Genomic DNA, 21442 nt, shown 5'->3' with positions numbered 1-21442 from the left:
TAAAGTATAAATCTGTTTTTCTGTATATTTGTTTCCATCAACCTTTTTTAAAAAATTGAGGTTGAATAGATATGGTTGCTATCAATCCCATCTTAGCTGATCGTTTCGTTGTTTCTGATGATATTCTTCAGCATATGCGAAGAAGAAGACAGCTTATGTGACAGAGCAGCAAACTGGTGTCAGTCAAGGTATGCGAAACGCTCTTTTGCGTCTCTTCATTGGGATTAGATTTGTAATTCATTTTGTTCCATTTTACAGTCCAAGCTCACGAATGGGATAAGATATGATCAAGGTCCACTATCAAATAGTAAATGTTATTATCAAAGCTTCTACAATTTGGTAACAACATCGTTCTCTATTGTTATTGCATTGGTTTTAAAACGCTTTTTTGACTATATTCTATGTGTTTGATGTTTGATTTTCTCCAATGATGGGGACATGGTGTAGAGATACAATGATCATATGATGAGTATGTATGTAGTGCACCAAGGCTCTAACCAAGTTGCCAAGGAGATGCCTCCGGTCGGTGGAATGAACGACGACGACGACATGGACTTGGGTGACGATGCATCGTTTCTGAAAGTCGGTGAGGAGAAGGAGATCCAACAAGGCTTGAAGAAGAAGCTTATTAAGGAAGGTGAAGGATTCGAGACTCCTGATAAATTTAAGGCGATGAAGTTGAAGGTAAACATTTGATTCCATTTAAAAGCTGCTCCAGATTTTGTCTATGCTTGATGGACGATTCCAGCCGCGACAGACAGAGGAGGCACGCCTTTCAAATTCACTCTAGCTAGGACAAGGTGACTAGTGCATTGAATCTCTTATCTTTGAGGCCATTGTTTAGCTTACTGTAACATGGAGACTAGTTTGGAAGATTTCAACTCGAAAACGAGTTCTCTGAATTATTGAGTTAAGATGTAGTAATTGTTGTTAAGCTCGAGTTCTCTGAATGCTATTGTTCATATGTGTCATTGTTGGCTTATTCTTCTTTTTCTCTTCCTGGCATTGTGTGTTGGAGGCCAGTGTTGGGAACTTAACTTCAAATCACACATAAGCATGTTGATTCTTCACGGACCAAACACAAACTTAAAGTAACTTTGACACCAAGAATTAACGAGTTCCCCTCCGCAAGGGTACATCTCGTGTGGGAACCTTCTCCCACAAACATCCACTATCTTATCAAAGGTTTACACAACGCTCTCAACCGGCGCTTTCTTTGTGTTTCAGGTACAAGCTTAAAGAGAACACAACAACATATTAAGAAGATCAAAGAAACTCGGTCTCTCAAAGACATGGCTCCAAAGTGTCTATTTCTCTGGTTTCTTATGTCTTGATCTTCCTCTCGATGTTCTCTGCCGTGAACCTCTCTTAGGGTTGCTTTCTTTGAACGTCTTGTGCCTTTTTTTATACGCAAAAGATATTGCCGACTTGGACTGATAAATGGGCTTGATTTGGGCTTAGAGATTAAATAACTGAGGCCCATAACTAACAATTGATGTTTGTGGGAGAAGGTTCCCACACGAGATGTACCCTTGCGGAGGGGAACTCGTTAATTCTTGGTGTCAAAGTTACTTTAAGTTTGTGTTTGGTCCGTGAAGAATCAACATGCTTATGTGTGATTTGAAGTTAAGTTCCCAACAAGTGGTATCAGAGCCGTGGTTAAGATAATCACGGTATCAGGAGAGGTACACAAGCTCTATGAAGAGGAAGGTTCTGTCCTGCAACTAACCAACAAACCGTGAGACTGGTTTTGTATGTTTTCTTGTGATGGAGGATATCACAAGGTTTCAGATTATCTTATGGCAAAGACTGACTAAGATCCGTTGGCTAAAGGTCTAGGTTCTTTTCAAAATCAATCAACAACTTCATATCTCAAATCTGGAGCAGATTATGTCTATTTCCGCTGCGATCACAAAGGAGATTTTGTGATGAACATGTTGGCAGTTTGTCAATGGGACTTTGTTCTGCAACTGGAAGGTTAAAATCTGGTTAGAACACAAGATCTGTATGCAAGCTTTATAGAAGAATTTGATCAAGATACCCACGGCTGGAGTGATTAGGACTAGGGGACGCCTTAGTTCCTAGATCTCTATGTGTGTTAATGGCTGGTATGATATACATGTTAAGATTTTATGGATTCTGAGAAAGGGACAGCAAATGAAGTTGAGATTTAAGGTCGTGAAATCTGTTTGATTAAACACAGTGTTCATAATCTGAAGATCTCAGAATTTATGGGAAAGATTTTTTTGAGAAGACATCATGAAGGGCAATAAGTCTCGGTTTTAAGGGTTTTGGTTCAGGAGGATCTCACAGGTACGATGATCAAGGTCTCTTAATTTTTTTTGATCATCAGAAGTCAAGTGGAAACAAAGTTGAAAGAATACCTCAAGAAGAATCAGAACTTGCTTAGTCGACAATGCAATGGTTTTGTTGTAACAAGTTCTACTTGTGGGAACAACAGAAGATTTTCTTACACGTGAGGTGATGGGAATAATTGTAAAAGACTCAAGTAGGAGTTACAATTATATCAACAAGAAGTTTCAGAAAGTGACTTAGCAGGAAAAATTTGCTAACGTAGATTAGCAGAAGTGTTACCATAAAGAGGCTACATGAAGTTATTTGGTAACAGGTAGCTGGAGGCTACAAATCAATGAAGTATTGGTGGGTGCTGTATGGACTCAAGATCTCAGGCTACTACGTAAGATGCATCAAGGGGTTTTTTGTTTCACTAGTCCACAAGGTGAAACATGTTAAGATTTAAATTAATGAAAGTACGGAGCAAGTGAGATTGCACGGGTCTGATAGTCGGATAATACTATCAAGGAAGAGTTCAAGGGAGTCAATACTAAACTCTAAAAGGCTAAATCTGATGGTGGAAAGCAGATTTAGAAATACTTCAATGGTAGCAAAGTTCTTGGTGATTCTCTTTGGGAGGGATGTTGATTAGTGTGTGTACATTGAGCGGGATGTCTAATGGGATGACACAGCTCCTGGTTTTATATCACACTAAGGTTATCAGTTACACAAGTCATACTGGTTATGCGGATATTAAGAAGTGAATATTTGATCAACTCAACGAGGTGGAGCTGCAGTCTATAAGAGACGTTTCTTAACGGATTACGTTCCAGGTGGAGCTATTTGATAGTTCAGGGACTGTGCGTGTATTAAGAAATTTTTCTGGTGTTTTCAGATTAGCAAGCATGTGTGATCTGAGCTGTTTGACTAAGCTTCAAAGAATGGAAGTTTAACGTGGATCATTCACTGAAATATACAAAGCTCATGGTTGGAGAGTGTGTATTGAAATCCAAGAATGGTAAATGAGTGAACAAGGTTAAAAATGGTTCACTAGGAAAGACAAGTTGCTGGATACATGATCAGCACGGACTATCTGAATGTTTAAGCTTGGATAAAGAAGATGAAGTGTTTAAAGGCACCGTATCCATATAACTGCTTGCCACCTACGCTCCGCCATCCATTCAAAGCTTAGGAATCTAGGTGATAGTATCCCGATCAAACAGCTGACGAAGGGGATGAGCAAAACAGGGAGTCTACAGGACGGGGTTCAACTAGCGGAGACTCTTGGAACAGCTGGAGTCAGAAGTCCCCAAGTTAGCGTATTATGGGGGACCGTCAAGCACATCCGGCAAGGCGTTCCTCGGGGGATCTCGTTCTTGCATAGCTCAGGTCGGAGCAACGCGTCATCGGACGTTCAACAGGTAGTCTCACGATCGGGCACTCATGCCCGTAAGTTGTCATTGCCAAAAGGACAGAGAAATCTGCAGGATCTTTATCAAACCTATAGAAGCAACGAGAGAAAGATTCTATAGAAGAACACAAATGCATTTGGAGCTAACAACTAATGAAAGGCTTGGTTGTATCGGTTTGCATAACGGAAAGTATGTGGTCAGCTTCTCAGGAAAAGCAATTGCAAAGGTATACAAGAGGAGCTGAGCGTGTTTTAGAATCTAGACATCTGAGAAAAAAAGACGTAAATGCATTATTTGATAATATGCATTGATAATAAGAAACAAGTAAGGCTAGACTTGGTTTCTTTTGGGATCACAAGAAGAAAATTAAGGAGATTTTCTGAGGGAGAACTTGAATTGAAAATCATGTGAGGAAACATCAAATTGAAAGACACGTTCTGTTCGTAAGTCCAAGGACTGTCTTCGTGATGCAAGCACCAAACTGGTTTTTTTGGTGAGTTCCCAAATACAAGCAACAAGTATTTTGTGGAACAGGTTTTACAGTTGAAGAAAGTCTGTCGCAAACTTAAGATGTGATAGAAAGTGGCTGTAACGGGGAGTTTCAGGTGTCATGGTTTAGTCATTGACAAGAGACTATTTTTTCTTTGTTAGTGGTGGTGATCTACTGGTAATGGGGTTTATTTTAAACTTTACAAGCTGAATGGGTAGTTGTCTCGAAAGTCTTCCCTACGGTTTAGTTTGGAGGCGCGTTCCATCAGTGACGGTGGCGGTACAAGATATAATTCAGATTATGGTTGTTCAAACAAAAGGCAACAAGTTCAGTCTCAGGTTTTCTAAGTGCATTGGTTATTGCTAAGATGCATTTTAGAGATTGTTTTGCAAGGTGAATCAGAGATTGTTTCTTAGTGAAACATGTATGGTTCAAGGGTCTATTGCAGTTGATTCAAGGGTTGTTTGATTCTAAGATAAGCGCACATCAAAACAATCAAAGGGTAACAAAGGGAATCAAAATGCAGAGGGCTACGGATTAGTTCAATCACTAACATATTTATGGCAGTAACTGAAGTCAAGAAAAGGCTAAGTGATTGGTTATTTTAAATGAAAATCAGTGTCTACGGGATTGAAGAGATACCTTTTAGGCATCCGGAGCCGAGGTGAGGTAAACTTGATTCCAGGTGGAGCAGCTGATGAAAAGATTCAAGTGAAGCAGGTTAATACTTCACAGTGTTATTGAATCCAAAGGAACGAGTCAAGAGTATTCGTGTTAGGTTCTGTAAGTTACATAAAGACACCTGAAGGATGAGAGAAAGTCGGTTTACAGTTGAAGAAAGTTTGACGTCAAATGGGCAACTAATATTGGCTTGGGAAAATCATAAGAGACATATATAGATATGACTCAAGTATTATGAAGTTACCTGAGGTCAACGAGACAGTTGAAGATCATGGGATGTTCATCGGAGAAACTGTTTACTGCAAGTGTTGTCCTGCAATATATACAAGCCTGGATTTATTTCTTCAGAATTTTGTCAAGGGTTGGAGAATAAAAATGAAGTTACCAGACATGTAAGAGAAGATGTGCTCTTCTTGGAGGTAAAGTCATGACAAGGAATTGGTATCAATGGTTTCAGGTGGAGTACCAGTGGAAGAAACCATCAGATTCAATTAAGGTTCTTTCTCACAGGTTATATGATAATCAGAAGAGTAAATGGCTAGGATGAATGATGTTCAAAGGGTTACCACAAGTAATCAAAGGAGTCGAATGAGATAGAGCCAGAAATCTGAATATCAGTAAAGGGTGTTACGATGTTTTACAGAAGTAATTCTCAGAAGAGTTCAACACTCAGTCAGTCATGAAAGAGATAGACATGGGTTGTTTGAGGATTACCTCAGACTACAGAAGCCAACAGTGTCGGAGATTGACATTGGAGGATGTGATGGCTAGTTAAAATTACATCCAGATTTCACTATCTGAAAGATCAAAGGGGAACAAAATTATTGTCAGCATTGATTCAAGCTGGATCAAAGCTGGGTTGAGATGCATCAGGTTGACTATTGAAAAAGCTCTCAAGTTTGGTGGTCTCTCAATGTCGAGGGTGACAGAAGAATTGCAAGAGGCTGCATGACATATGGCTAGAGATTGATCCATGGTCACAATCACCAAAAGAAGCTTAAGGGAAAAGGGTTTGTACCTTAAATGGTGAAGTTTCAGAGCATCAACGGTCTCCAGAGATGAGGTTGCAGAGAAGGTGCATTAATCTGCACCATGAGATACCTCGTCGGCAGTTGAGACGATAGCGAACACAATCTTTGTGGAACTGGTTTTGGAGGTTTCATTGGTGATTTTGTACATTTAATTAACCCAGAGAGTGACGCCACGACAAGTAGGTCATCCAAAACAGAAGATCGCAGGTGGAGGCTGCGATTAGTCACGTCGGAGAATCCGTCTGAGGATATGGAGGATCGGGAAGTGCAGTGTCTTTGTCATCAAAGAAGCTTGGCTTGGTCTGTGTTACGACAAGGTAGATTTTCGTGCTCGGAAGAGAGACGGTGGATAAATGAACTGGACCCAAGGTGGAGATTGTTAGTTATGGGCCTCAGTTATTTAATCTCTAAGCCCAAATCAAGCCCATTTATCAGTCCAAGTCGGCAATATCTTTTGCGTATAAAAAAAGGCACAAGACGTTCAAAGAAAGCAACCCTAAGAGAGGTTCACGGCAGAGAACATCGAGAGGAAGATCAAGACATAAGAAACCAGAGAAATAGACACTTTGGAGCCATGTCTTTGAGAGACCGAGTTTCTTTGATCTTCTTAATATGTTGTTGTGTTCTCTTTAAGCTTGTACCTGAAACACAAAGAAAGCGCCGGTTGAGAGCGTTGTGTAAACCTTTGATAAGATAGTGGATGTTTGTGGGAGAAGGTTCCCACACGAGATGTACCCTTGCGGAGGGGAACTCGTTAATTCTTGGTGTCAAAGTTACTTTAAGTTTGTGTTTGGTCCGTGAAGAATCAACATGCTTATGTGTGATTTGAAGTTAAGTTCCCAACAGCCAGGTTATTAAAGGATGGGATATTGGTATGAAAACAATGAATAAAGGAGAAAACGCTCTGTCTTTACTATGCCTTCGGAGCTGGCGTATGGGGAATCTGGCTCCCTGCAAATGCCACGCTTCAGTTTGATGTGGAGCTGCTCTCGTGGTCTAGTGTGAAGGACATTTGCAAAGATGGCGGTGTCTTTAACAAGATTCGAGAGAAGTGGGAAACCCCAAAGGATCTCGATGAAGTTCTTGGTGAGTATCCACTTTCTTTCTGGCTTACGTTAGAGATTGGCGTGCACTTCAGTTTCTTTAGCCGTATGTTCCTGCGTTTCTGTTTATTCAGTGAAGTATGAGTCTAAGCTTGAGGACGGTACGGTGGTTGGGAAATCTGATGGTGTGGAGTTCACTGTTAAAGATGGTTTAGAGCTTTGATTTCTTCTGAGCAATGATGGATGGGCATGTCAGATAGTGTATATTCCTTCTCTGACGTTCTTTCTCATTGATAGGTTATTTATGTCCTGCACTTGCTAAGGCTGTGAAGACCATGAAGAAGGCTGAAAAGGTTCTTCTGATGGTTCAACCACAATGTAAAACAATGTAAGACAAATTTCGGTGCATTCATCCAAAATCAGTTTCTTATGTCTTTTATCTGTTCCTTTCTGGCAGTGAAATTGATAGGGAAACTTCAAGATGGCACTGTATGATAGGACCGTATTATATAAACTAGAGGAGAACTGAATATTGTAAAGAATAAATTTGATAAAATTATACCAAAGATTAAGAGAAGGATGATACAACTGCAGAAACGAGATATTATCTTTTTCTTTAACTCAAAATATGTCCCGTAGTGCGACGGTTCGATAACGTAATGAGTCCCAAGATACAACTGCAAAAAATCTTCTGATTTACGTCACTCTATCAGAAGCGGCGAAACTAGTTTTGTGTATAATTTCGGACCCAAGTAAAATATCAAAGAGAAAGAAGAAAAATAATAATATGAGGAATTGTTTTGTCTCGGGGTATGTTGCTTTCTACACAAGTGCTCTCCTTTTATAATCAAAAGAAAGTGCACGTTATGCAATCTAAGGAGTCAGCCAAGGTACGAATCAATTGTAGTAATGGCATTGATTTCCAAGATTCTCGTAAGTTAGCTTTTGTAAAGTAATGTCTTGGTTTTGACCAATTCAACAACTTTTATTATATTTTGTTTGGGTTTATAATTTTACTAGTGGTTAGCCCGCCCTAGTAATTTTGCTACGGGCGAGAGAGTTTACACTAAAACTATATTATGTTAAAACATATTTTAATTAATTAAACATTTAGAAATTTACTTGAAATGAAATTTTAACTATAATATGATTTTATTCTTAAATTAAATTGAAACTTTTATTAAATTTTGTTGGTTTGAGTTCAAAAAATCACTAACATTTTTTTTGTTAGAAAACACAAAACCATGAAATTGAAAAATTAAGAAAAATGTAGTGAATTATATTTCTTCTTTTTCATTTCTATTTCACTTTGAAATAGTTAAAGAAAATCAAAAGTAAGAAAAACTCATTTTTAAAAAACAATTAAGAGTATAACTTTAATACTATTAGAATAATTGATTTTTTCACAATAATAAATTAGGCCACCTCCAAGATTAATCAATTGAAAATAATGTAATGTGATAAAATTAAAAAGTAATATATAAATAGTTTCAGTAATGTCACAAATAATAATTAATATATACTATTTAACAATAAATGATGTTTTATAATATATTTTTTTTTAAGTTTATATTAGATTTTCAATATATAATGATTTTTTCTTTTTTTTAGTGTTTTGTTATTATGTTTTGTAAATTATTTTAGCATTTTTTGAACTTTTTTTTATAACAAAACTATTTGTTGGATTCTTGGTCTATTGATTATGTCACAGTTTCCTAGAACACTTTAGCTTTTTCAGTGGCAGAAGGAATCATCCTCTATCACCACACTTTATCCTACATCTCTTTTGGGAGTCTGGTCTGGTTGCAGTGTCTCATCTCCAGTGAAGCTATAAATCAAGGTTAGCATGTTTGCAACATATGTTTTACTTAAGTCTTAGTTTTAGTTGTGACATTTTTTATTATTTTCTTAAAGTCATCAACCTTTCCGTTGATATATAGACTGATATTTCGTACATGAAATGGTTGTGTAGTGTTAGATCATATGTGTGTTGTTGATAAAATATTATGATTTTAAAAGTCAAATTTCAGATGAGATTGGAAACTGTGGTTATGTTGTTTATCTGCAAGTCTTACTTATAAACACATCTTTAATGTTTTTACATATGAGATTAATATGCTCTATTGTTGAGGATTCCTCTATGTTACATGGAAACGGAAGCGGGTACGTGGAAGCGGAAGCGTATGGAAGCGCGGAAACAAGATTTTTAAAAAAATTAGGAAGCGGAAACGTGTTGGAAACGTATATTTATAAATACATATATATATATATATATATATATTAAAATATAAAAATCTTTTCAAAAAATTAGGATAAAAAGTTATATGATTTAAATTTTAAATGAAATATTTATTCATTTATAATAATTTTGAAATGATTTCATATTAAAACTATGAAAATACACATAAATTAAATTTAAAAGAAATTATTATATTAATAATTTTTAATACTTCATAATTAATTGATACAAAATATTTGAATATATGATTTATCTTTAATACAAACCTCAATGTATAAAGATATTTTATAGTATTAGTTTTAATATTTGTATATTTCCATTCTTTCTATTCATTATTATTAAAATTGGATTTTATATAAATAATAAAATATGATTTTATATTTTTATTGATATATGACATAATGTTTTTTTTTTTAAAGAACAGAAGCGTGATTCCAAAACAGAATCGTAAGCTTCCAACGTGTTTTTAAAGAGAATATTTTAGAAGAGTTTTGGAAGCAAGATTCCGTAAGCTTCCACAAGGTTCCGAATCCGATTCCGGTTCCGATTCCGGTTCCGAAGCGGGAAGCGGACGTCCGACGAAGCTTCCGTGCAACGTAGGGATTCCTCTGATAATCTGTTATATGGTGACCTACCCTCTCAGTCTGTAAACTCAAGCAGCTGGACACTTTGTATTTGTGACTCATAAAGTTGTGTGTTTATTTATTTCACGTTCCAGTTTTGTCTTCTCGTATATTTTATCTGGACATTCCAACTTGTGGAAACATTATGAACTTAAAAGAACAATCAGCTCACAGCCACCAGCAAGCTAAACACAGATTTCAAACCTTAAGATACTGTGACTTCTGATTTTTTTCACATTTATTTATGAAGCACCAAACTTGGAAACTGATTAGGATAAAAGTTTTTAGGTTCTAATTATGATGTTACAGTGATCTTGGGGGGAACCATTTAAACGATGGATACCAAGGTTACTTTAATTACAACAATAACAGATAATGAAAGGTAAATATTATTAAAAATGTCAAGGCAAAAGCTTTCGAAGTTATTAAACGAACATACAACTACCAGGTGGGAAGTTAAGCATTACATGCATTTTTCTGCCGCGCCCATCCTCGAAGTGGGTGACCATCTGTAGTTTTATAACACCGTGTAAAAGTTCATTATGCACCACGTCTATTGAGGCTGTAGCTCCCTCTTATCATTCCAGAAGTAGCGAACCCAGCACTGTCGGCAAGGCACCCTTGTTTAGACCATGAGAGGAATTTACTTTTAACAGCTTAGGCGGTGATATTAGATGAGTCAGCAATCAAGTGAGTTGGGATACTTCTGCAGCTCGAACATTCGTAAGTTGAGCCATTGCAGTGTCGAATGACACAAAGACAGCCGTATCAGATGAACTGCGAATAATGGTTGATAGTGTATTAAAAATGTATTACCTTACAACTCCGACGGCGTTCTCATCATTGCCTGCTGCGCAAGTGAATGATGAGGATCCTCTTTGCAACTTACGTTAACACTTCAGGGCGTACATTATCAGTTTCAAATTTGGCTTTGAGCCGTGCCTTTCAAATTTGGCTCCGTGTGACATCAAATCCACTGAGCGAATTACACAGAACCTTCACCGAGATGACGCCGGAAAGTATTGAGGCGACTGACTGCCATGGATGATCTCTTGGATAAGAGTTGACTGAAAGAGAAGAATATACCAAAAATTATTCCAATCAGGAGTCGTAAAATACGTATATAACAGTCACAAGACACAGATAAAGCCTCCTCAAGATTACCTCAAGACCATGTCCCAATCATTAACTCTCCACCTTTCTAGCTCCCAGAACCTTACCAGACAGCCGGCTTTTAAATTGGCGAGAAGAACGTTTGAATTAGACATATTTGATGGTTATGCGTTAACCGATGTAGGTCTTGATCGATCCCAAAAGAGCCATTTATAGGTCGAGCTCCAAGCCGTTACATCTGCCGATAATGATACCCAGTAAATGAGATGGAAGGTGGGCGTAGCTTAAAGATTGGATTAATGGTGGAGTTAAGGAGAATGGCAAACATTTCATTTTTTTTTTTTTAATCAGAAACCATGGCCATCTGAATCTGAATAACTATAGATATAGATAGATATATAAATATACAAATTATCATGAATAAGAATAACTAAATAAACTAATAAAATAATAAAAATAACCTAGCCGCTCTCGAGGGATGAAGAAGGCGATTCTCAGGTTTTCAATGATAAATGAACTTCATGCATAGCCGACTTTCTCGTCAGAGTTGAAGGAGAAACAAGAACTAAAGACAAGATTCTAAAATTTCATGATATTCTATATTCTCTGGGGATAGAATGACACTGCTGATTTCTTAGCTAAAACCGCCAGGTCTTTTCATAGGACTATTCGTTTTGTTGGGTATTCTATTCCGGTCCAGACCATCGAATAATTAATATAATGGTCTTTTGCTGTAAAAGATCATTATTATGAGTGTATAAAAGTATACCATAACTATCCCTTCCTCTTTCTCTCTCACAGTTATTATGTTCTCTTTGTATCTCTATCTTTACCATACTCATTTGTTTTTCTTTATATCTCTTTCTGTCTCAAACGCTCACTCCGTCTCTCTGCTCTTTCTGTCTCATTCATTTCGTCTATCTCTCTTATTTTAGTTTTAAACCATAAATTTGTAACTAGAGATTTTAGTTTAATTTTAGTAGATTAAATATGGAATTCTACTTTTAGATTATATGCAATCTAACTTTATCGATTTTGAGTTGTAATATTTAATATAATAATATTTGATTAAAATATTCAAAACAATTTTCTCAAATAAATGTATCTTTGCAATACATAGTAGTTGTATCATTCAAAATAATTTTCTCTAATAAATGTATCTTTGTAACTGATAACTTCAACTTCATACACATAAATTTTATTAGAACTTTATTTCATATATTTTTGTTCTTACAACCACATATAAACTGTTCGATGTCGTTTAGACAGAGCAGTTGGAAATGCGGACTGGCATGAGAGGTTTCCCCACTCTTCTGTTAAGTATATGAGGTTATGGGGATCGGACCATCGTCCGATTCTTGCAGATATACTCACAAAGCCAACGAGAAGGTCCAAGAAGTTTAAGTTTGATAAGAGATGGCTGGATAATGAAGAGCTGCGGCAAGTTATCCTTGAGGGCTGGAAGTCTCCTGATCTTCCTCCCAATGCGACTATCATGGAACATATTTCAAGTTGCAGGAAAGCTTTGAGTGAATGGAGGAGGCAAAATAATGTCAATTCGGCAAAACTAGTAGAGGACCTTAAAGAGAAAGTGGAAGGTTTGTATGCCGATGACAGTGCCACGACTGGTGAGATTGCAGCAGCCCTGAAGGAACTCTCGGAGGCCCTTAGATCAGAAGAAATGTTCTGGAAACAGAAGAGTCGGGTGTTTTGGCTGAGAGAAGGAGACAGGAATACAAAATTCTTTCATGCCTTGACAAAGCAACGAAGAGCAAGGAATAAGATCACGCAGCTTGTAGATGAGGATGGAAATATTGTTGAGGATGATGAGGGTCTAGTAGCCATTGCTACTAGCTATTTTAGGCAGATTTTTGAATCATCTGATCCGGAGGAAATTGAGGAGGCATTAGCTCATGTTCCAACGACGATCACTGGGGCTATGAATGATGACCTTACAGCTCCGGTCTCTGAATGGGAGATTAAATTAGCGCTTTTTGCCATGCATCCAGAGAAGGCCCCAGGACCAGATGGGATGACTGCGCTTTTCTATCAGAAATTCTGGGATATTGTGAAGGAGGATTTAACTCTTATGGTTAACAAATTCCTTTTTGAGGGAACGATGGCGAATGGACTAAATGATACAAATATATGTCTTATCCCGAAGGTAACGAAGCCCAATGCGATGACTCAGTTCAGGCCCATTAGTCTGTGCAATGTCAGCTACAAGATAATCTCTAAAGTCTTATGCCAGAGGTTAAAGAAAGTGCTTCCTGGTTTGATATCGGAAACCCAGTCAGCCTTTGTTGCTGGGAGACAGATTTCTGATAACGTCATGATTGCTCAGGAGATGTTTCACGCTCTGAGAACCAAACCAAGTGGGCGCAATAAAAGGATGGCCATCAAGACAGATATGAGCAAAGCATATGACAGGATGGAATGGTCCTTTATCGAAGCTGTTCTGCGTAAGATGGGATTCTCAGAGATCTGGACCAGCTGGGTCATGCGATGTATTACATCGGTAAAGTATAAGGTCCTTATGAATGGAGAGCCAAGAGGAAATATTACTCCAGGTAGAGGACTACGTCAAGGAGATCCTTTGTCTCCTTTCATTTTTATTCTATGCACGGAAGCGCTCGCTAGCCTTCTTAATCATGCAGAGAATCAAGGGAGGATAACGGGGATGCGTGTCACACGCGCGTGTCCGTCGGTATCCCACCTTCTCTTTGCTGATGATAGCCTTTTCTTCTGTAAGGCGGAGCCCCGTGAATGTGAAGAAATAATGAAAGTAGTCAGGAAATATGGTCATGCATCAGGTCAATGTATCAACTTTGATAAATCGTCCTTACTCTTCGGTAAGCAGATTAGTGTAATTGCTAGACAGGAGATAAAAGATGTGCTTGGGATACAGAATGAAGGAGGAATGGGAACTTATTTAGGCATTCCCGAAGACATAAGTGGTTCTAAATGCAAACTTTTTGCATTCCTGAAGGATAAGCTGATGCATAGAATGAATGGATGGACAGGTAGATGGCTTTCGAAAGGTGGAAAAGAAGTGTTGATTAAATCCATTCTGCTCGCTCTCCCGACATACGTCATGTCGACCTTCCTTCTCCCATTGGAGATATGTGAAAACTTAGCTAGTGCTATCGCTCAGTTTTGGTGGAGCTTGAATCCACCAAAAAGAGGGATACACTGGGCGAAATGGGACAAGGTTTGCTTATCCAGAGAAGAGGGAGGGATTGGTTTTCGCATGATCCATGAGTTTAATCTGGCATTGTTGGCAAAACAACTATGGAGATTAGTACAATTCCCTGATTCTCTGGTGGCCCGTGTGCTACGGGGGAGATATTATAGGCTGAGTTCTCCACTAAGAGTAAACGCTGCTACTGGCCCATCCTATGTGTGGACAAGCATTTCTGCTGCAAGGAATCTGCTATTATTGGGCATTCGACAGAAGATACACTCTGGATATGATTCCAACGAATCCCGCGAGGCCAGCTGCCCCAATGGCACCAGTGATGCATCCTAATATGCGAGTAAGCGATCTTATTAATCAGGAATCGAAGGATTGGGATGTGGGCTTACTGGAGAACTATGTTCATCCTGATGACATACCATTCATTAGGAGTTTGGCCATAAGCTCAACTCATCGTCGAGACTCTTACTGCTGGAACTTCACAAGGAATGGTCAGTACACGGTCAAGTCTGGATATTGGGTGGCTCAGAATTTATTGAATAAAACAGAGGAAAGGGAAGTTTTGGACCCAAGTATTACCAAGCTCCAAGCGGTTGCGTGGAAACTGAAGGCTCCTACGAAAATATGTCATCTTATATGGCAATTGTTAACTGGTCATGTGGCAGTAACAAGGAACCTGGTAAGACGCAATATGAGATGTGATAACTACTGCCCAAGATGTGGAGAAGCAGAGGAGACTGTCACACATGCAATTTTTGAATGCCCACCAGCTCTTCAAGTTTGGTCTTTAGCTTCAACTCCGACAAGCCCGAACATCTTTCCAGTATCAAGCATCTACACGAATATGGACTATCTCTTTTGGAGGAAAAATAGCATTATTGGGCTTGATCGTGATAGGGACCCTTATCCCTAGATAATATGGTACATTTGGAAGGCTAGGAATGAGAAACTCTTCAGGGGCATAGATCGAGATCCTTTGGAGTTAGTCCGACATGCGGAGAGCGAATGTCAAGCCTGGTTTGATGCTAATGATGTGGTACAACCTGTAACACAAGCTAATACAAATGAGGAGCCCCAAGCCATAAGCTTGGGAAATATTTGCTTGCTAGATGGATCTTGGACGTCTTCTGCTAACTTTAGTGGATGCGGATGGGCGTGGATGGATGGATCTGGGAATGCACAGCTTATGGGGACAAGGAATTTCCCTCGGCGTGAATCAGCTTTGCACTCGGAAGTAGAGGCACTGCGATGGGCGATGGAGAATATGCTGCAACATTCGAACTGCCAGAGCTTCGGGACAGATTGTAAGGAACTGATAGCAATGGTGAGGGAACCTCAGGCGTGGCCAAGCTTTGCGACGGAATTGGAGAGGATAGAGACGCTACAGATATGCTTTCCGGATTTTAAAATCGTTCACGTCCCACGGGCACGCAATCAAACGGCTGACTTTTTGGCTAAGACTGCTAGATACTTCCATAGGGAGTTATGTTTTATTGGTTGTTCTATTCCGGTTTGGTTACCCAGGCCACCTCAAGTTTGAGTAATAGAATAGCCTTTCGACGGAAAAAAAAAAAAAAGAATAACTAAATAAGTTGATTGACATAATGTCCAATTAACAAATTTAAGTTCAAATTCCAACTCATATATCCAAAGTGATCGAATTGCTAAATATTTTATATTTAGCCAAATTTAAAACTTTATAAGTTTTGCATGTCACTCATTTTGAACTTTCATTTCTCATTCAATATAACTCTGATTTTGACAACCAAATACACTAACTTATAATGTTCACGGTGACGATTGTATAGTGCCCAAGTTCCGGTTCTTCCGACATATGTCTCCGTCGAAAAACCCATCGGAAAATTGGTCCACACCACTTTGTAAAAAACGAGTTCCAACACTGTATTCCTGAAGAAAGGTCGTGGTGAAGGCGAGGAACCCTTTGAGTTCAAAACAGATGAAGGTAAACTACGGTTCTAAAAGTATCTTCAAAACTTTCTGTGGGATGCTCCGGACTTTATCGTTGTAACTCATTTCCTGGATGCTTAAACAGACCAAGTGATCGATGGACTTGATAGAGCTGTGATGAAGATGAAGAAGCAAGCAAAAGCATTGAAAGTGGCTTGCAATCTGAATGATGCAGCCTGCAAACTGAAGTTGCAAGACTACAAGCAGCTATGCACAAAGGTAAACTATTTGGCTGTTAAGACTACATATGCTTTCTTTTACAATTCAAAGCCGAGTTGAAACAAAGGGGTAGTAATGGATAAATAGTTGTTTGGATATATGATAGGTGTTTGAACTGGAAAGCGCCAATGTGAAAGCCCTATACAGGAGAGCGCAAGCTTACATGGAGTTAGCTGATTTTGACTTGGCTGAGTTTGATGTCAAGAAGGCCCTTGAAATTGATCCCAACAACAGGTTTTGTGTTTTTTCATATACTACTAAGTGAACATTATGCTAGAAGATAAAGGGAAGTTAAATTAATTGGCATTTTAGATATTTTTTTGTATCAAAATGATAGGGAAGGGAAGGTGGAGCAGAGACGGTTGAAGGAGAAAATGAAGGAGTTCAACAAAAAGGAGGCCAAGTTTTTACGGGAACATGTTTGCGAAGCTAAATGTAAGTATCTCTAGTTTTAGGTGAAACATGTTCGTTGATTTCATGCAGTTATAATGGATAACCAAATCTTCTTTTTGGGGTGGGAATATGCAGGAGTGATAGCATCATGGCGGGAGAAGAATGGTCTACTTTAGATGTTTTTATCTTTCTTAATTTCGATTTTTAACTTGGGTTTTAGATAGACTTCTCGAAGTGTTGTTGTCCTCAAGATATTTTGCCTGTACTTGCGTGATTAAATTCATCAGGCAAAAAGATGATTTTTGGATGGACTAAGAATCTTTCTAGTTAAATAGTTTTAGTGGTATTTTTGTTTTGCAGAATTGCAACTTTTCTTGCAAAATATTTCAGGCTCCTTTTCCCGTAACTCATCAACGTGTTCTTACTACTGAGGTCAAACCAAAGATAATTTATGTGATGAAGCGCTTTTGTTCAAACCGTCCTATTTTAATTGCTGTGACCATTGAAGAATAACAAATGTCAGCGACTGAAGCTTAGTATTGCGCGTGGTGATACGGTACGTCACCTCACGGAACGCTCAGTTGCTTTCATTGTGGAATTTGGCAGTTTAATAAGCATTAATCATCATCGTTGGCTGCTTCCGATGATACTGGATGTTAAAATAGTTTACAATGGATGTGAATGGTTAATCAAAGAATAACTTCGAGCTGATTCTTGTATATTCTTGATGAAATGGAGGGCGTGCTTTACATCTTGTCTTCAACCAAAAATATCACAATGCAACAACTTTATTTGTTCGTGTTGGTTGGTGGGAAAGTTTATAACTTCACAGTCTTCACTATTCAGGATGGTGCCATAATCTGATAGAAAAAGAGGCAGTAGAAAATCTTCGCTATATGAATATCTTGCTTCGCATAAATTGACAATTTATATACCTTGACGTACTATTTATTGCTAAGTGATATTCCGTTACTAATAGATAAATAAATATCTGAATAATGTTTTGGCCTAATAAACTAAGAACTCTATCTCTTTCTTTCAATCAATGACGTTTAAAATGAATGGAGAGAATACAAGATCTATATTATTCGCAACAGCGCTTTCACGTTAAAAGTTGTAACAGTTAATATTGATACTACCCTTAATTAATAATTAAATTTATTAATATATAATTATATATAACTATAATAATCAATCAGTTAACCACAAAAACGTGTTTAAAATAATATATTCATGTTTATCCTTAATGGTTACTCAAAAAGAAGAAATTAAACCAATGATAAAATATTGTATTATTATACCTTAGTTTAATTTGGTTGGATGCAATACATTCATATATTATAATAAATTAATGATCTTTTCACGCACTGAAATATAATAGAAAGAGATTTCATGTTTTTCGCAATTTTTTAGTAAACAAAAACCATTATAACGATCATGTATGCATGTATCACTAATTTTTTTTAAAAATAATTATATCTTAGTACCTATTTTCTTTTACAAAATTTTAAAGTATATGAAATAGTAAAATAAGTATGCCACAAAATATCATTATTCCAATTAATGTTTTAGCTTTTTATTATATATTTTTATTTCTGTTTTAATTTTATTTTGATTTTGTGTTTTTTGAAATTTTAAAAAAGGTTTACCTCTATAGTTTATTTATTTGCGTGTAATGTGTGTATATGGTTATGCTCTCATATTTTAAAATGAGGAAGATGAAACAAAATCTGATAAAAAGAGTTGAACAAAATTAAGTGATTAACAAAAACAATTTATGATTGTGGTCTTTAAACTTATAACATAAATCTAATATTTCGTAGAAAGAGTTAAGTCCACAACCGCAGGAAAAACACCTAATTAATTATATATATTCTCGTGTTTGGAACTTATATGGTATACTATTATATATATTTTATTACTCAATAATATAAAAGTATATATTAAGTTACATATACTATGTATTATCATATATTATGTAATTATCCTATGTATCATATAGTATGTAAATATCTTTTTAACTACAGTAAAAACTCTATAAATTAATAAATCGTTAAATTAATACTTTTTTTGGTTTCGAATTGAGCCGGTTCAAAATATAATACAAATAAATAAAATAGTAAGATAATTTTTTTTTGAAAAATCATATGTAAATATATAGTCCTATTAAATCATAAATTAATAATTTATATATAAGGTTTATGTAAATAGAACTAAACATTGTATTATTTATTTTATATTCAAAGTGAAGCTCATCTAACCTTTAATATATTTTGATATAATTTAGTAAAATTATATCTAAAACTACATTTAAATTCTATGAAACATATATATATATTTCTCATACACCAAATAGTATAACAAAAACAATATAAAAGTCAAATTTCTAAAATTTAATTAATATATGTAATACATAATCAAAAATGCTTCTTAATTTTTCAAAAAACAATATTCTAAAAATAGAAAAATCTAAAATAGAAACTTTTTGTAAATTAATGACTCTACAAATTAATAAAATTTTATATCAATAACTCTACAAATGTATTAATTTTTAATTGTAAGTTAGCTACTTTGGTATTCAATAAGAGCTTTATTAATGATAATAAACAAGGAAACAGCGTATATATAAAAAATTAAAGATTTGTGTAACCAAATTGTGGAAGATGTGATGAGCAAAAAGTTAAAATAATTTTTATACAAATTTTAATTCTCTAACTAACATTCTAAAAGATATGTCTCTCATCAAATATATTTTTTATGATATGCCAGTCTGGAACACATCTTTTATCAAAGATATTCTTACTATATTTTTTCGAAAAAGGTGTTCTTCTATCTTACTATGCATTTTAGAAAAATTGAGTCCATGAAGACATGGATTTGCTATTATAAACATCATCATATTAGATTTCCCTTATTTCTAATTTATTTTTATAAAGTTGTAACTATCGTATAAAACTAAATAATGAAAAGCAGAATGCTTATATATAGAAAAAATATTAAACAAAAATATAAATCGGTATTAGTTAAAATTTAATTGACCATTTCCTTATTCATATATAAGATAGTCTTATTACATTTTTAAATATCTATATATTTTTATAGAGTTAAAAGAAGGAAAATAGATTCTGAATTTTCATAATAAAAATATTTTTTTTTGTATTTTGTGAAAACTTTTTTCAAGTATAAAATGTTTAAATTTTAATTCATTCTAAATTTTTAGAATACATGAACAATTATTTATATTAAATATTTTTGATTGATTTATTTTCTTTTGTCAATAATTGATTGTAAGATGATTATTCCGCAAACCTAAAAATTAAAAATTAATCTAAATTTTTATTTTTTAGATAAATGATTAAAGTTAATAAATAAAATTATCCAAAACCTAAAAATATATTTTAAGTTAAAAAAGATAAAATTTATATGATTAGATAAATGATTAAAGTAATAATAAAAATTATCCAAAACTTAAAAATATATTTTAACTTAAAAAAGATAATTACTATATATATTGTGTTGTTATTTGAAAATTATCTTTTGATAAAAACTAAAACAAATTAAAAAATATAACTAAATATTAATCATGTAAAAATATTAATTTTATATATATGAAAACAGAATATTATGTGATTTTAAGATTTATTTATTAATAATAAACATATTGTACAAAGAAACTCTCAAAATATTTATAAGAATACATAAAATTTTTGAAATGAAAATATAAACAATAAGTTATCATTATAGTATTTTAGTTAGTAATGCATGTATTAATAAGAAACTATAAAATGATTATGCCTCCATATGCGGACATAACACCTAGTTAGAAGTATTAGATGATCAGCTCAATGAAGATGACGAAGACGAGTGAGGAGAGAGAGTGTGTACCAGAATGTGTAAAAATGTTTTTACTCATGTTAACCGTATCTGTACAGTGTTAGTTCTACTTATATACAACATCTTATACCGTTTAATCATATTTGTACATCCGGTTTAATAACTCTAATAAGAAGCAATAACCTCTAAGCCATAATTTCTCTATTTCTTCTATTTGATAGTGCATATATCTCCTTAATTTGATTGGCTAACTCTTTTATATTTCCTTTGACAAGTTTCTTTTTAGTGGCGCGAGGCGAGTTCGTTGGTCCTAAGGGCCGCGGGTTCGATCCTCCCCCTCAGATATGCCCAAGTGTTTGGCCAGGCAATTGGGTATCTAATTCCAATAGTAACAAACGGGCTGCCTCGCGCCGAGGGGTTAGTCCCCTGAGGGTTGAGATCCCTCCAGGTTAATTAAAAAAAAAAAAAAAAGTTTCTTTTTTCTCGAACCGGTTCTTATATTAAGCCGAGTTCATCATCTCATGAGATGGCCCTGATGAAAGTTTGAAGTCCATCGTCTCTAACCATCATTACAATCATATCTAAGAGTTTATATATATCCACGCAGTTGTAGTTGTAGTAAACGAGACCATACTGTGTTCCATATATTATTCTTTTGTGTCTCTTTCAGTTTTACTAGTTCAAAGTTAAAATTTAGATTGAATTTGTAAGTTTTTAGTATATTATTTAATTACGTTTAATATAATAGACTTTCCATGACTCGAATGTTTTAAATAGCTAAAGGCAATTTAGAACTGATCTCAAATAGAAACATCAATTTCTCTCATATGATTAACAAGATGAACGCAGCCAGAAAATAAAAAGATTAACAAGATGAATATATGATTAACATGATCAATCAAATT

At 35.6% G+C, this 21442-nt stretch overlaps 2 long non-coding RNA genes across 2 annotated transcripts; one reads left to right on the top strand and one right to left on the bottom strand.

The window, feature by feature from the left end:
• Positions 1-76: 76 nt before the first annotated feature.
• LOC106306957 lies at positions 77-1011 on the top strand. Its single transcript, XR_001263204.1, has 3 exons — positions 77-188; positions 259-339; positions 448-1011. It is a non-coding gene; the product is annotated as an uncharacterized LOC106306957 (long non-coding RNA).
• A 9176-nt stretch (positions 1012-10187) lies between these two features.
• On the bottom strand, positions 10188-11276 carry LOC106306956. The gene is made up of 2 exons (XR_001263203.1): positions 10979-11276; positions 10188-10881 (listed from the first exon to the last, which is right to left on the bottom strand). It is a non-coding gene; the product is annotated as an uncharacterized LOC106306956 (long non-coding RNA).
• Between the last annotated feature and the right edge of the window lie 10166 nt (positions 11277-21442).

This window comes from Brassica oleracea, chromosome C7 (assembly GCF_000695525.1).
Source record: "Brassica oleracea var. oleracea cultivar TO1000 chromosome C7, BOL, whole genome shotgun sequence".
Classification (NCBI taxonomy): Eukaryota; Viridiplantae; Streptophyta; class Magnoliopsida; order Brassicales; family Brassicaceae; genus Brassica; species Brassica oleracea.
This window is presented reverse-complemented; position numbering and strand designations above follow the sequence as displayed.